At 45.3% G+C, this 15,948-nt stretch overlaps 1 protein-coding gene across 1 annotated transcript in view; it reads right to left on the bottom strand.

Moving 5' to 3' along the window:
* The window catches only part of LOC124798207 (cerebellar degeneration-related protein 2), a 486,918-nt gene that overhangs the window by 331,643 nt on the left and 139,327 nt on the right, over window positions 1-15,948 (bottom strand). The gene's annotated exons all lie outside the window — the stretch shown is intronic.

A 15,948-nucleotide genomic window follows, 5' to 3' on the forward strand; every position in this document is an offset into this window, starting at 1 on the left:
GAGATTTAGTGGTAACGAAAACTGCAGTGATTGTGCCCCTATCGCAAACGTAATTACATATATTATTCTAGAATGAAATTTTCACTCTACAGCGGAGTGTGCGCTGATATGAAACTGGCAGATTAAAACTGTGTGCCGGACCGAGACTCGAACTCGGGACCTTTGCCTTTCGCGGGCAAGTGCTCTACCGACAGAGCTACCCAAGCACGAGTCACGCCCCGTCCTTAATCTGCCAGTAAGTTTCATATCAGCGCACACTCCGCTGTAGAGTGAAAACTTCTTTCTAGAAACAACCCCAAGGCTGTGGCTAAGCCATGTCTCCGCAATATCCTTTCTTCCAGGAGTGCTAGTTCTGCAAGGTTCGTAGGAGAGCTTCTGCGATGTTTGGAAGGTAGGAGACGAGGTACTGGCGGAATTGAAGCTGTGAGCCCGGGGCGTGAGTCGTGCTTGGGTAGCTCTGTCGGTAGAGCACTTGCCCGCGAATGGCAAAGGTCCCGCGTTCGAGTCTCGGTCCGGCACACAGTTTTAATCTGACAGTAAGTTTCACATATATTATTAATTGCCACTAGGCTTACCACATTTGAGTGCAAACCAGGACTTTTTATATTAGTTCGCACTTTTGAGTGTCATGCCCGTCAACTGAGTCGTCTTCCATGCCGAGAATAACGGAATGTCCGTATTATCACGGACATTTTACGGGCCCAACATTCGTGAGGATTGCCACGCTCATAATGCTGATGGTGTTAGGACAGCAACCAGCCACAAATTTACTTTTAGTTCCTTTATTCAAAGGAAACCATTACCGGTTTCGAATCGTAGTGGTTCATCCTCAGACGGTTTACACGCTTGCTTTATGACATTTGGTGTGTTTTTACCGATTAATTGTCGTGAAATTAATCTGTAAGTAAATTTGTGGCTGGTTGCTGTCCTAACACCAACATTTGCCTTCAAACAACAGCCACGGTCTCCATGTTATCATATGACAAAATTGCAACACGCTCATAATGTTAAAGGCATGGCAGTTCTTTGTTTTATTTCTCCCTGGACATTACTTTCTTCAGAAACAGGCGTTTGTGTCTAGCAGTGTTGTATGGAAATGAAGCCACCTTTAGCAGCACACTGCAGATAACTTATTTCCTCGTTTGGCTTTAAAAACCTCTTATGTTTGGTGAAGCAGTAGCATCGATACCGCTCCCGCGTTTAGCTGTTTCCGCGTGGCCTTTGTATCAACCTTTCCTTTATGTGGAACAGACAATTCTTACCACGTAGTGTACGATAAATACGCTGATTGGTACTGTAAGTACAATATTAAGCATACTTCGTTTTGCCCACTGCTGAACTATCAGACAATAAACAAGTAGAGACAAAATGATCCGTAATATGTAGAAGAGTTGTACACGAAAACGGACACACAGCTCCCCCTGTATCGCCAAATGACAGCTGTGGTGGAACCGAGGGCCACGCCTCCCAATCGACGTCGGCGAAAAGCAGCTCTCGCTCCAAGGTCGGCAGAGAGACTTGGCCGTAAGATAATGTTAAACGCGCTCTGTCGAACTTTTATATCCAAGACGTCAAAAAATCCTCGGCAGTCTTCAAAATCTCAAACACCGGACAGCACTAAAAACCAGGACTGTCCAGCCTAATCCCGGATACATAGTAAGCCTAAATATTGCCTACTAAGCATATTCTATTTGTTGTTCATACTGGCCATTTATTCGAACGCTTATATGATATAAGCTGCAACATACATTCTTTAAGTTTTAAGCAGCCCTTAGAGTATTACAGTATAATAATACTGTGCAATATTATTGAAGTTCTCATTAGGCTACTATATAAACAAATGCAGTATTGAGGCTGATTCGAAATGTTGGATGATCATGACGTTCCTGCTGTAGTATTTGCTTTCCTTTGTTGAATTAAAAAAACTGGTAAGCGCGCGTCAAAAATTGACTAACGAAGGCTTCTTGAGGAAATGATTATCAGAACTTTTTAAGCGCTTATGGTCCAACATTTGATACATAACTGGAAATGGGTGCCCCTATGTTTGTTTTTTAAGTTTTTTTGTTTTTAAAGATCTTCCCTCGCAGCTGTACAATGAGTAGTAGTGTAGTACTGAGCAGCAACTCTTAAGAATCATTCTAATATTTCTGTTTTTGTACTCGTCTGTCCTAACGTTCCGCAATGTCGGCAATGATTATTTTGAAATGTGCCAAACCGTCCGCAGCCCGTAAAAAGCCCATCACGTGTTTGTATCGCCTCAACTTATCGATTTTTACAAGGTGTACAACTTTGCTTCCGCCGTTTGCCAATAGGTGGCAACAACAGTAAGTAGCAGTCGAAAGAAACAGATCGCAGCAGTCAGGTAGTTAGCTTGGACTTTAGTCAACATAACCTCATTCAAACATAATGCGATTTGTGTTTGCATCATAAAGTTGTTCTTGACTGAAAATGTCAGTTTACGAGCCTAATTGTCCTTAGCGGGAGGTGTTACTGTTTTGTTTCAATATGAAATAAAGTGGCCGAGCCCATTGAATGCTCTGAAGTATGTATGGTAAGGACGCTATTAATGAAAGAACGTGTCGTGAGTGGTTTCAGCGCTTGAAGAACTGTGATTTTAACGTCGTAGACCGGCATAGTGGTGGAAGAGAGAATGTTTTCGAAGATGCAGAATTGGAGACATTGCTGAGTGAAGACTCCCGTCAAACTCAAGAAGAATTGGCACGATTAGTGGGAGTGACACAGCAAGCCATTTCAAAACGTCTCAAGGCTACGGGCATGATTCAGAAAGAAGGAACTTTGGTCCAGTGTAAGTTGAAACGAAGAGACGTTGAACGGCGTTTGTGTGGTTGTGAACAGTTGCTTCAGAGGCAAAAACTGAAGGGATTCCTGCATCTCATTGTGACTGGGGACAAAAATGGGTTCATTACGATAACCCTAAACGCAAAAAATCTTGGGGATATCCTGGCCACTCTTCCACGTCGACGGCCAAACCGAATATTCACGGCTCCAAGATCATGCTCTGCATTTGGTGGGCGCAGCTCGGCCTCGTGTACTTTGAGTTGTTAAAACCAAGTGAAACCATCACAGGTGTTCGTTATCGAACGCAATTAAATCGTTTGAGCAGAGCATTAAAAGACAAACGGCCGCAATACAGCGAGAGGCGCGATAAAGTGATTTTGCAGCACGACAACGCTCGACACCACGATGCAAAGGAGGTCAAAACGTACTTGGAAACAAAATGAGAAGTCCTACCCCACGCGCCGTATTCTCCAGTCATCGCTCCCTCTTTTGGCGCATGGCCTGGCTGACCAACACTTCCGATCTCATGAAGAAGTCACAAATTGGATCGATTCGTGGATCTCTTCAAAAGATGAACAATTTTTTCGATGCGAGATTCGTACACTGCCCGAAAGATGGGAGAAAGTAGTGGCCAGCGATGGAAAATACTTTGAATGATACATGTGTAACCAATTTGTTTCACCGAAGTCTCAAATGTTGGAGAGAAAACGGCGGAAGCAACGTTTTACACTTTGTATGTGCTAGAAAAATAAAGAGATTAAGTTGTTTCTATAGTTGTATTTTTGTGTTAAAATGTTGTAGATATTTGACACCCGATGGTCGAGAAAAGCTGTATCCTTTCAAGTCAGCAAGTTTGCAACTTCCAGCTGACTGGTGGTTCGCGGCGTGCGGCAGAGACAACTACTACGATGCAGCTGGCCAGTAGGAACATTTGCCGGCGACTGCTAAGAAGAAACACTTACTGGTAAAGAGAGGATTAGCGAGATATGATTGCTCGCGGAGAGCGGTTCTTTGCTTGTCCTTTTAGAATTTCAGGAGTGGTATCCGAGTATTAGTCGAGTAGTGAGCCTCTAGAGAGATTATCTCAAAAGTGTGATGAGAACGGCTCTCACTTACGATACGTGAATTAGTCTGCAATGGAGAAAGATCTCAAGCGCGTTCAAAGCAGTTTTAAGTCGTTTAGAACGATATTCTGAGAGGACTATCGGCTCGTGTAGAAAATGATTATCGCGTCGATTTCGATAGACATGCCCAGTATAGGGAAAGTTTCGATTTATTGAAGCGTGCGAGTAGTTTGTTCTATTTGTGATTAATGGTGCGCTGTGCTGCTTAACAGACACGCTATGGTAGGCGAACCGTGTTTCAATACTTTTCTTAGATTTTCCGTTGGAAGGTATATGTAAAGAGACATGTTCACGCGAAGTCTTTTAGTTGTCTTGTGACTGAGGATCTGAGCACGCACTAACGGATAGTAGTGTTGCATTGCATTATTGTGGTTGTACAGCGGCACGCAAGCACTGAGAAATAGTGACTTGGCGATATTTGGTTAGGATTTATTGTGTGACGTCGGCGTGAATGTCTTAATAAAGTAAATTCTGGAAATCTCGTTGGATGCACTGAATGTGAAGTCTGCATTAAAGAGAACGGTTGTCCTACGTAATAATTATTTATTAGAAACAATCGGAAGGTTATTGAGAATGTGACAGCTTTTCCATTTGGCCCTGAAGGACAAATCAAGAACCATTTAAAAGAGAACGCGCTAATTCTCTCAGAGAGAGATCGAGAGCTGTGTTTTGAGTTTTAAATATTAGTGGGTCGCTGATGTCAATGTCTGAAGTGATTGAGTCTTGTCTGATTAACTGAAGTTCATATAGCTGAGAAGTGGTGGTGACACTCAAGTTTTATTTTTTTGTTACATTTCCGCTTAGTGGGGTTTTGAATAGAGTACTAGCACTCGTGAAATAAAACGCTGATTTGTACAGGTAAATGATGTAATTTCAGGAAATGAAGCGGTTTTAAAATGAAAAAGTCAGTACCCGACTTGTCTTTTATCCCAAAACTACTTCAAGAAAAAAATCAAAGTCTTATTTGAAAGCAGACTAACATCTTGAAGCATCTTTTCGGAATAAAGCAAATCCAAAGGCCAATAATGTAAAAGACTGGAATATTGATAAAGGCAAAGTTCAGAGAAATAGAGAAGAGAGTATTTTTCAGTGAACTATTTGCAATGAAAATAATGATGATCTTTAGACAGGGAAATCAAGTTTGCGTGTTAGGAAAGTGATTAATTATAAATTAAAAGTTATTCCACTTTATTCTGAAAGGTTGAGACGAACGAAATACTTTATTATGATAAAATGTCAATGGAGTCAAGGACATTGTTGTAGCAAGGCGTTATCGTTGATTGACAGCGAGACAAATATAAAATTATATCTTCGTCTTGTGAATGTATTCTCCGACTTGCGTAAAAATTTATAGCTTTTACACTCTGTGCATATATGATTACTTGTTGAAGCTTTAAAAGAGGAACAACTACAAGAGGCAACGGATCTATATGACGTATTGATCAGTTATATGCGAGGGCTATGGTTTCTACTACCTACGTTGTTGAGAAAGTTTAGTTGTGTTGTCAGAGTACACCGAGTATGCTCCACTGTAGGTTATTGGTGAAGTAAATACATCATTCCTACTCCCCGTGGACTCGCATTTAGTATTTTTCTGGTGACAATAGGTTTGTTGTCAGTTCATCTTACAAACGTAAGAAACTCTGATACATGCGTCGTTGTAATTAATATCCAGATAGCTACCACTGACCCCATTATACCACCGAAAGTCTTTTTGTGTTGAACTATTCGTAGACAGTGATGTAGCTAGCTGTAACGTGAGAAGCTGAATATAAAATATTGCGTGACGTCGTCGTGCTAGTACAGACAATTATTTCAAGTCACACAGATTACGTCGTTGAATGTAGGCAAGGTCTTGTCGGAACAATTTATTGTCTTACGAGAAAGAGTTACATTGTCTGCCGTTGCTTTTCACCTACGTATTGCTGTGCTGTTAGGGCCTGTTCATACAGTGTATCTCCTAGGAGTTAGTAGTATATAAAGGGTGGCGCAATACAATTTCTATGCACTTTTATGGAGGGTGTTTCACAACATCCTACGAATTTCCAGACGCTGCAGATGGAGCTGAGTAAATCACTTTTTACGCATGAACCAATGTCCGGAAACGTCATCTAACGACGATAAAGTCAAGTTGTCGTCCTCCGTAAATTTATGTATATACAGGGTGATTCCGTCACGATATTGTAAACTTTCAAGGATGATGGAAACGGATAAAATTATCAATTTCCGGGTAGGGCTCCCTGGCTCGGAAACCAACATGTTATGAGCGAGTATCATTATGATACCTCCGATTGTGAGTGCATGCTGCTGCTGCTGCTGCTGCTAAGAATGTAGAGCATGCAACTTTCAGATGTGGTAGTACGGACCGAGAAAAGAAAAAATATCAAACATGGGCTCTAAATCATATACCTGAGTTCCTATGGGCAATTGTTCGTTTTCGCTAGTGCGAAACAAGCTCTTCAGGTATGCATTTTAGAATCCATGTTTACTAGGCACCTTTATCTTGTTTTCGTCCATACTAACAACTATTAAAGTTGCCTGCCCTACAATCTTAGGAACAACAGTGGAATACATTTACTAGTACTGTCAGAGGTATCATAACGGTTTCCGCTTATAGCTATCGACTGGTTAGTTTCCAGTACAGCGACCTTCACCTCAAATTCACACATTTATCCTTCTCCATCATCCCTGAAAGTTTGTATTGTCACAGAATCACCCTGAATATACGTACCATTTGCGGGTGCAGGCCCCTGTAACTGACGCTATGTAGCGTAGTTGAATGATATTTTCGGACATGAGTTTCTGTGGGACACTTTACCTCTAAAGTTCCTCTAGAGGCCTGTAACATGAAATGTGAAACACCTTTTATGTCTCTTCGCATTTCGAACTCTTTGTTAATAGACGGAATAAGACAGGAGATGTGAGCGGCTGGCGGCGATATTGTGAATATTGTTCACAAAAGGCACAATATTTGTCAGGAAGGGCAAGATATTTCTTAAGTTTCTGATGCGCTCATTACTAATATTACACAATCGCTCAATGTAACCCATACGCGGACAATATTATTGCGCATCGAAAAATATTGAGCAGCAACACTGGTCTTGTAGGGGTCTATTTTAACCTGTTGACTACTGAGAGGTCGCTGGCAGAGCCTGACGGCCAGACGCTCCTCACTATTATGAAGACGGTATCGAAAGCTATTCTCTACCGTACAACCACATTCGCTTGTTGATTAAACATACTCTGGATGAATGTGGCCTGTAAATGCGATCTTAGTTTGGAGACCTTTTACACCATTTAAGTTGTTATCGCAGTCGCGGATTCTTACAATTCTACTTGCTGTAGATTTCTTTATCGCTTTGCATTAATTAGAATTTGTTGACCGCGTCGAAGCCAACGTACAGGTAACTCGGGTACAATATCTCGTTTAGCGTCTTCCAAGAGCCAACAAGGGTTTTCACACTCATGCTTCATTATCAGGAAATACAAAGGCCACTACCCCCGATACGCAAGGGGGGAAAAAAAGACGGATATAGCGAAATGCGAAGGAGGAGTGTTACTGGACTACATCAAACTCGTGGAGGATCTGCAGCATTGAAACGAGCGAGAAAGGTAGTCACATTCTGTGACACCATTTCCCACATTGTTATTCACAGAGTCTCTGATCGCGATGTAACCTGCGTCTTCAGTTCTGCTCGCTTTCTCAAACTGCAAATTGTATGCATGGTAGTTTTTTTTCATTTATTTTTTTCCAACTTGTTTTTGTTTCTAATTCTCGTTGTGAGGCAACTAACCTGCACCACTCTGCGCTCTGAAGGCGCGCAGAGTTGACACGTTGTATTGACACATGACTTATTTGTAGTCTTTAGATTCAGTTTTTTGCCTACAGAGGACCAACATTAATGATGAAATAGAATGACTCGTTTCAAATTTTGTTAACGTGAACGGGCGTTTACTGGCTTGGAGTGGCGTTGGGGCTGCTAAGCCACACTGTGTCAGGTGAGACAGTGGGGCTGCTAAGCCACACTGTGTCAGGTGAGACACTGCTGTGTCCGCTAGCGGGCTCTCCAGCCGTCAACATTTTGAGGTGAGGGAACCTTAACAGACACGAACAGTCCGAAATGCCGGTTCATAAACAGAACAGCAGAATCGTGAAGACAAGCAGTAGATGAATTAATTATTGAAATATGATTACTGTGCATCAGAAGGGCATGTATGGGAGATACGTTCTCATCTCATAGAAACGTATGGTGTTTCTATTACAAACTGGTCATCACAACTGGGGAGATGTCGTTCGTCGAAGATCACCAAGGAGGAGTAATGCCTCCAGCTGGCCTTAGAAAGCTGCTACTTTGATGTGCACATAGGAAGGGTAGGTGTTGGCGGATAGCACACGAGAAATGTTCACTTGAGTATGTCAGAGAGAACAGACCCCAGGAAAGCTGGCAGTGCACAAGGAGAGGTCCAAATAGAAATAGGTGTGCGTGGAGTCTGAAAGGAACGTGGGTGCTCCAGTGTTAAGGCAAATGGAGTTAGGTTTACTCAGGTCAGCCAAGATGGCACCTTCGGCAAGTTCTGGGAGAGCCCCAAAGGGAATGGTGCAAATTAAAGTCACTGAGCAGCAGAAAGGGGTGAAGGAGTTGCCCAGGAAGCTGGAGGAAGTCTGCCATGGCGACACCTAATGACGGAGGGATGAGGAAGGAAAATGCAGGCTGCAACAGCTTGAAGCTGGGTAGATGGGTTGACTATGAACGTCACCCCGATGGTCAGCACGACTTCCCCATGAGATGGAGTGCCTCCTCTTGAGGGGGGGGAGTGGAGAGGGGGGGGGAAGGGAGAGGGGGGGGGAAGGGAGAGGGGGGGGGAAGGGAGAGGGGGGGGAAGGGAGAGGGGGGGGGAAGGGAGAGGGGGGGGAAGGGAGAGGGGGGGGGAAGGGAGAGGGGGGGGAAGGGAGAGGGGGGGGGAAGGGAGAGGGGGGGGGAAGGGAGAGGGGGGGAAGGGAGAGGGGGGGGAAGGGAGGGGGGGGAAGGGAGAGGGGGGGAAGGGAGGGGGGGGGAAGGGAGAGGGGGGGAAGGGAGAGGGGGGGAAGGGAGAGGGGGGAAGGGAGAGGGGGGAAGGGAGAGGGGGGGAAGGGAGAGGGGGGGGGAAGGGAGAGGGGGGGGGAAGGGAGAGGGGGGGGGAAGGGAGAGGGGGGGGGAAGGGAGAGGGGGGGGAAGGGAGAGGGGGGGGAAGGGAGAGGGGGGGGAAGGGAGAGGGGGGGAAGGGAGAGGGGGGGGAAGGGAGAGGGGGGGGGAGGGAGAGGGGGGGGGAAGGGAGAGGGGGGGGAGGGAGAGGGGGGGGGAGGGAGAGGGGGGGAGGGAGAGGGGGGGGAGGGAGAGGGGGGGAAGGGAGAGGGGGGGGAAGGGAGAGGGGGGGGAAGGGAGAGGGGGGGGGAAGGGAGAGGGGGGGGAAGGGAGAGGGGGGGAAGGGAGAGGGGGGGGGAAGGGAGAGGGGGGGGGAAGGGAGAGGGGGGAAGGGAGAGGGGGGAAGGGAGAGGGGGGAAGGGAGAGGGGGGAAGGGAGAGGGGGGGAAGGGAGAGGGGGAAGGGAGAGGGGGGGAAGGGAGAGGGGGGGAAGGGAGAGGGGGGGGAAGGGAGAGGGGGGAAGGGAGAGGGGGGGAAGGGAGAGGGGGGGAAGGGAGAGGGGGGGAAGGGAGAGGGGGGGAAGGGAGAGGGGGGGAAGGGAGAGGGGGGGGGAGGAGGGAGGGCGGAGGTCAAAGTGGACCTGGAAGAAATGCAAGAGCTCAAAGCGGTCGCGAGGACGTAATTTTGTTTCCTAGAGGCAGAGAACAAGCAGACTTGCGATTCCTAGAGCAGCCGTAGGCCCTCTTTGTTGGATCGAAGGCCGCAAACGTTCCATTGGAGGAGAGGCATGACAAGCAAAGGGGGGCGGGGACAGGGAAGAAATGAGGGAGTGTCACCTGGGCGGCTCCCGAGTGCCAGCCTTCGAAGACTTCCTGCTACAGGGCGCAGAGGCTGGAGGATCCTGCTCCATGGTATCTACAGAGGCGCTGGCATTCTCCTTCTATCGGTCTGCGGAGTCCAGGTCAGAAGAACAGCTGGCGGTGCGCATCGGCGACATCGAGGTCGGCCGGGCGAGGGTGTCACGTGGCGACACCACCGAAGAGCATCCCCGAGTCATAAATGGGAAGACAGTTTGCCTTTGATTGATTTCTTGGAGTCTTTCCGGTTGGCAGTGGGAGACTCAGATGTTTGTGGCTGGAGGGACATAAGAAGTCTTCACGGGAGTATTCCTTCTGTCCTTTCCTGCTTGCTGGTTGTGTAGCAGGTGATTTCGCCTGGTGAAGCGGAAGTTTGGTCGCTTGCTACACAGCTGGAGGAGGAGACAGGGATGCTAGCATGAGACTGGGCGATCTTACAATCGCGGTGCTGAATTTGGGGTCGTATGTCTGCATGGCCATGTCCTTCGTGGAAAGAGTTGTAGCAAGAACAATAGTGTAAGTGCTGTAAGGTCTAACGCAGGGTTTGCGACTAGCAAACAGCTTGAATGCGGCCGGATAAAGCAGTTTTTACGTTACGCGGATCTCCTGGATGGCCCAGTCATCGAGATACATTGGACAATCTCGGGAGGAGACGGCATGGTCGCCATTGCAATTGATATGGCGACGAGGAGGCGGACAACCGGCCTCGTGAAAATCCCTACCACAGGTTACACATTTAACCATGTGCAGTCAGGACATTTGAGTATGGTTCGAACGATGACACTGGTAGCAGCGCATCTTGTTTGGAATGTATGATGGGACTGTGATAACTTCATAGCTTTGTTTGGTCTTTGACAGAAGCAGCACTGTATCAAAAGAGAGAGTGCATGGACACTAAGTATGCATCTTCATCACCCGATGGACTGCGATGACACACTTATCAGTGATGTTAGTTTGAATTTCTGCCTCAGCAGACCATAGAGCAGACTAGTGTAAATAACACCAAGGAAGAATTCAGCGTTTGATGGGCCTCGACACGAACAGGATAGCCATAAAGGAGCAAAGCTGCAAGCAGCCGTTGCGTAAACGAGAGCAGGATTTCATAGGGCTGGCAACTGCATCAACACCTTTCTGAATTATAAACGGATTTACCGAAGCAAAGGACTGACCATCTGTAGTACGTGGAACCACGAGGAACCGTGGTGCAGCTGGGAAGGTCTTTGAATCTTTAGCCTCATTCAGTTTACGGGTGTGGACGTTGACGGAAGATGGTGATTGCCTCATTTGCGAGAAAATCCTTCACAATTGCCGTCGTCTCCGATGGCGCGCTACTTCGAAACGGTGACTCCCCCTCAGGGGAGGGGGTTGCACCCACCTTACGTGATTCTTCAAACATCATGTCAGACCACACGAACACTGACAGATGAACCAATCGGCAATTTGGGAAGGTAGCAGCTCAGATTACTACCTCTCTCTGGACCTGTACTGTCAGTGGCTACGTACGAACTTTACTGTCGACCTGGGACTGGGAATTACGCGTTACCGAATCACCTGCCGCGTGAGCCGGCCTTCAGGAGCACACAAGGAGGAAGAAGGAAAAGTGGAACCTCAAACGCCGAAGTGGAGGAAGGATAGGAGAAGGAACGAATAAAAGGAAAGGAACGAAAAACAGCGGAGAAACTGTTCTGATATTGGCTACTGAAAATGCGGAACATATTTCCCACTACATCCTAGACATGTTTCCCACGGGAGGGGAAAACTACATCCTAGACACGTTCCCCACATGACGAGGAAGAAGAATATCAAGAGAATAGACGAGCAGCAGGGAAGGAAAAAGTGCTGCAGAAGTTGGGGCCACATGGTAGCCAATCACGAACCCGCCGAAGGACGGCGAGTCGCCAGGGGGAGGATCTGGCTAGTGACTGACTTCTGTTGAGCAGTGGGATGGAAATAGAGTTTTTTTCTTTCAATATAATGTGTATATGGCGTTTGCGTCCTTGGGTCCTCATGCGGCGACCTAACTTCCAGCGATAAGCTAATACAGGCGTTTTATTGGCGGTACGTGTTAATAGAAATTTAATGTTGAGGCTGTTCACTGAAGTGACTGTATGGCTGATGGTTCTCCGAGTCACACAAATGCACTAAATTCAGCGCAAGACAGGAGCCAAAGCGTGGCAACAATCCTGTGTTCACGTGTCAATAGGCAGCGCGGGAGGACAACTGAAGATACGATGGCTTGCCGCGACACTTACCACGCCTCTTTTCTGCCATGGACGGATTACAGATAAGCGCATATGTCTCAGTGAGGCTTCGACGCTGCTACCAGTCCTGTTATCCACTGAGAAATCACTACGTGAAATATCACACTATACGTGTCGATGAATATAATCTGTGTTTGTACCTTAGAGATAGTAACATCTAGGTGCTCGTGCATCGTGTCGCGTACAATGTTAGCTCATCGATCTTTATTGTGCAATAATTAGCTGGCGACTTATTTATTACTATCTCGCGATGGTGTGTTTATGTCTCTTCTGCAGGTCAGCCTTACATCAATGGTCCGCAACTGATAAATTGCGTAACGACATGCGTTTGATGCATTCCTACCTGTTTTTTTGCTGTAAGTAATATTCTACATAGGATAAGGAATCTATTTTATACGTTTTAGCTTTCTGCCTCGGGTTCATTGCATAATCCAGTTGATGATTGAGAATGGTATGAATAAATATTACGAAAAAGTAAGCTGGATATTATTCGCACGAAAAAGGAAAGTGAAGATGGTGGTTTGCTCTTTCTACAATGATTCAGGTATCATAGTCGAATTTTTATCTACTAAATTCTATGTTAGTCGTTGAAGAGTTAGGATATTACATGTGCAGAAATATCACAGCTTATAATAAAGGAAGCAGAATTAAAAATATACTGTTACTTTAACAAGTAGCCCACTTCCAGCTAGAGATTACGCGCGTCCTTCAAAACTTTAATGGAAATGCAAGAATCTTACCTATTACCCGAACGAAACTATCCCGACCGCCACGAACTGAACGTACACGTAGCTACACAGTTGTTTAGAGCTGCCTACAGAAAGTCATATTCTGTATAATGAGAATGCTGGATAACTTGCCGTATCAGTTCAATTTTTAGCAAAGCAACCGAATTAGAGACTTTCTTGAAATGGAGTTACAGCTATAACCAGTGGAAATAATCTTCCAGTAGTTTTATAGAAGTTTTCCGCTAAACAACATTTTAGGCAAACATTTGCTTATTATTTGAAAAACTGATGAACGGAAGGTTGCGTCTGTATGCCCATTTTCCGTCGTTTGTCCTTCACTGACAGCTTATTAGCAGTCTCGTCTTTCTTATTATATGAAGTCCTCGTCAGTGATGTTTCACTTCAAAATTTAGGAAGGAGAAATTTGATATTATATGTGGAAGGTAAGCACTTGACAGTCACTCATACCTTAGGCTTGTGCGAGCTTTTTCGTTATGCAGTTTGTCAGTTTGCCATCTCACGCGTATATGTACGAGTAGTTTGCGACAGGCCTAAGGACAGTAATTACCACTGGTAGGTTTCATTTTAAGCGCGTTCATTTTAAGCGGGTTGGAGTATAGCCAATATATGAATTATCTCTGATCTTTTTTCTTCGAGTTGGACTACCGGTGGCCAGTGATATTCTCAAGTTGGCAACACTTCAGCCCACTGAACACACACAAAAAGGTGCGGCGAATGAAATGCGCAAATAGTGACAAGTGGAAAGAGTGGCTAAAGGCCTTCTACTGTTCACGCGAAACAAAGGCCGCAGATACGGGAATGTAAATAAGACCAGAAACCGCGGGGAGCGCGCAGAAAAACTGAATTAACGATCTCTATGACAGTGAATTTCTTTGATCCTATTAACGTAGTATTGTGGAAGTAAACCTTCGTAATGTTGCAACGAAAATTTCACGAATTTTTGTGGCAGGAAGTTAAACGCGTGTAATAGGAAAATAATTTAAGGAGTTACTAAATACTGAAAAATATAATGCTTAATTGTCAGACATCTGGGTACAGACGAGTTAGATTATGACAGCCATTTCAAAAATGTCAGAGCCTGATTCTTATTGCTACATGCGTGACAGTACCATTGGGCCCTCCTGGCCTGTTCGGGCGGAGTTTAGTTTTTTAGTTTTTACGAATGTGGTAGTGTGACTTTTGGGCGAAACAGGATTGCACACCAAAATCTCCGTCCCTGGTTTTACACGCTCTTATCAAATAACCGCCTATTGCCTCTGTTATTGGCGGGACTATGCATTCTTGCAAATGAAAATGTCAAATATAGACGACTCGGCAGGCACATCTACGGTTCTGGCAAAAAAATGAAAAAGAGTGCTCTCGATACTAAGGAGATTTGTTGTCACGTGTTAATATATTTTTCATCCTTTGACGGGGTCCTTACATCGTGGCAAGTTTAATCGTGATAAACATAGTGTATTTTCTGTGTACTACAAAGTGTTCTTACACTCCACCCAAATCGAGGACAAGATCTGACACAAACGATACGAGGCTGGCGCTACAATTTTCTGCGCGTAGGAACTACGCTATGAACACAGCCCTTCGCAAAATGGAATGCCACCTGGTGTCGGGGCAAAGACAAATTGACTATATCAACGTGGCCCTGTATACCTGACACCAATGAAAAAATGCCATCTAAGCGCAAAAAAGGCGAACATGCTCATGTTAAAAGACTGGCCGAAAAGCTGGGTACCAGCTGCCTCATTCTACCTTCTTCAACGTTAAAAATTCTCAAAAATATTGGCATCCGAACATATCCGCGCCCTTTTTAACATGCAACTCACCTCTCACTGCTACAAGCTCTCTTAACTCGCTAAACCCACTCGGCCATCGCTCTAAATCGCTCGAACACTCCCACTTGCCCATTCTCACTCATTCAGAACGACTCGTTGTCATTACGTGTGTGTGTGTGTGTGTGTGTGTGTGTGTGTGTGTGTGTGTGTGTGTGTGTGTGTGTATATATATATAACTGTCCTGTCTCCTGTTTCTAAGCCACAGTTTCATTCATTCTGCTGTTCCCCCGTCACTGTCTCTCTCTCACTGCTACTATCTCTTTCACTCCTCCTCACTGCTTCTGTCTCTTCTCACGGTCATCTCTTCCTCGTTATTGTCAGAGTCTCTCATTATCACTGGCTCTCACCCACCTCCACTTTCACCTTCCCTTTATTCCTCTCCCAGTGGCAATGACTTGTCTATGTTCTTATCACCTTCAAAAATGTGTGTGAAATCTTATGGGACTTAACTGCTAAGGTCATTAGTCCCTAAGCTTACACACTACTTAACCTAAATTATCCTAAGGACAAAAAAAAACCGCACACGCACACGCACGAGGGAGGACTCGAACCTCCGCCGGGACCATACACACAGTCCATGACTGCAGCACCTTATCACTGTTCCGTCACAGTGTCAACTATCTACTGTATATTAAGTTTTCGTCTCTTTCCAAATGCCAATGTCTCCTGGTCTTTCAATTTTCTGAAAATTTTTAAAGGTCATGAGAAAGATAGAATGAGGCAGCTGGTATTCCTCTTTTCGATGATAATCATAACTAGGAGCACATTCGTCTTTTCTATGCTCTACTAGGTGCTTTTTCCGCCGGTTCCCTTCTCTTCTTTGCCAGAGCAGAGCATGTCACTCCTATGACCAGAACTTTATGGGCCAGTAAATTTTGATAGTTTAGTTGTGTGAAACTGAAACAACGTTAATCTAACTTTACACCTAGGATCGGGTTTTACGGGGAGAAAATTTTTTCTTGTGGTTCACTACTACAACGTTGGTCTCCCAGAACCCTTCTCACGGTAACTAAGACACTTAACAGAGTACATATTGCTACGTCACTTTATGGACTACCTTTTCGCCTGACATTGGATTTCACGAATGTGTTTTACGAATATAAGTAGTGTAACTTTGATCCTCTTTATTTCGAAGATGGATAAAGACCCGAAGAAACTTTAAAAAAGTTGTTCGAGATCACGATATTAGAAATATATCTTAAAA

This window comes from Schistocerca piceifrons, chromosome 1, assembly GCF_021461385.2.
Source record: "Schistocerca piceifrons isolate TAMUIC-IGC-003096 chromosome 1, iqSchPice1.1, whole genome shotgun sequence".
NCBI lineage: Eukaryota > Metazoa > Arthropoda > Insecta > Orthoptera > Acrididae > Schistocerca > Schistocerca piceifrons.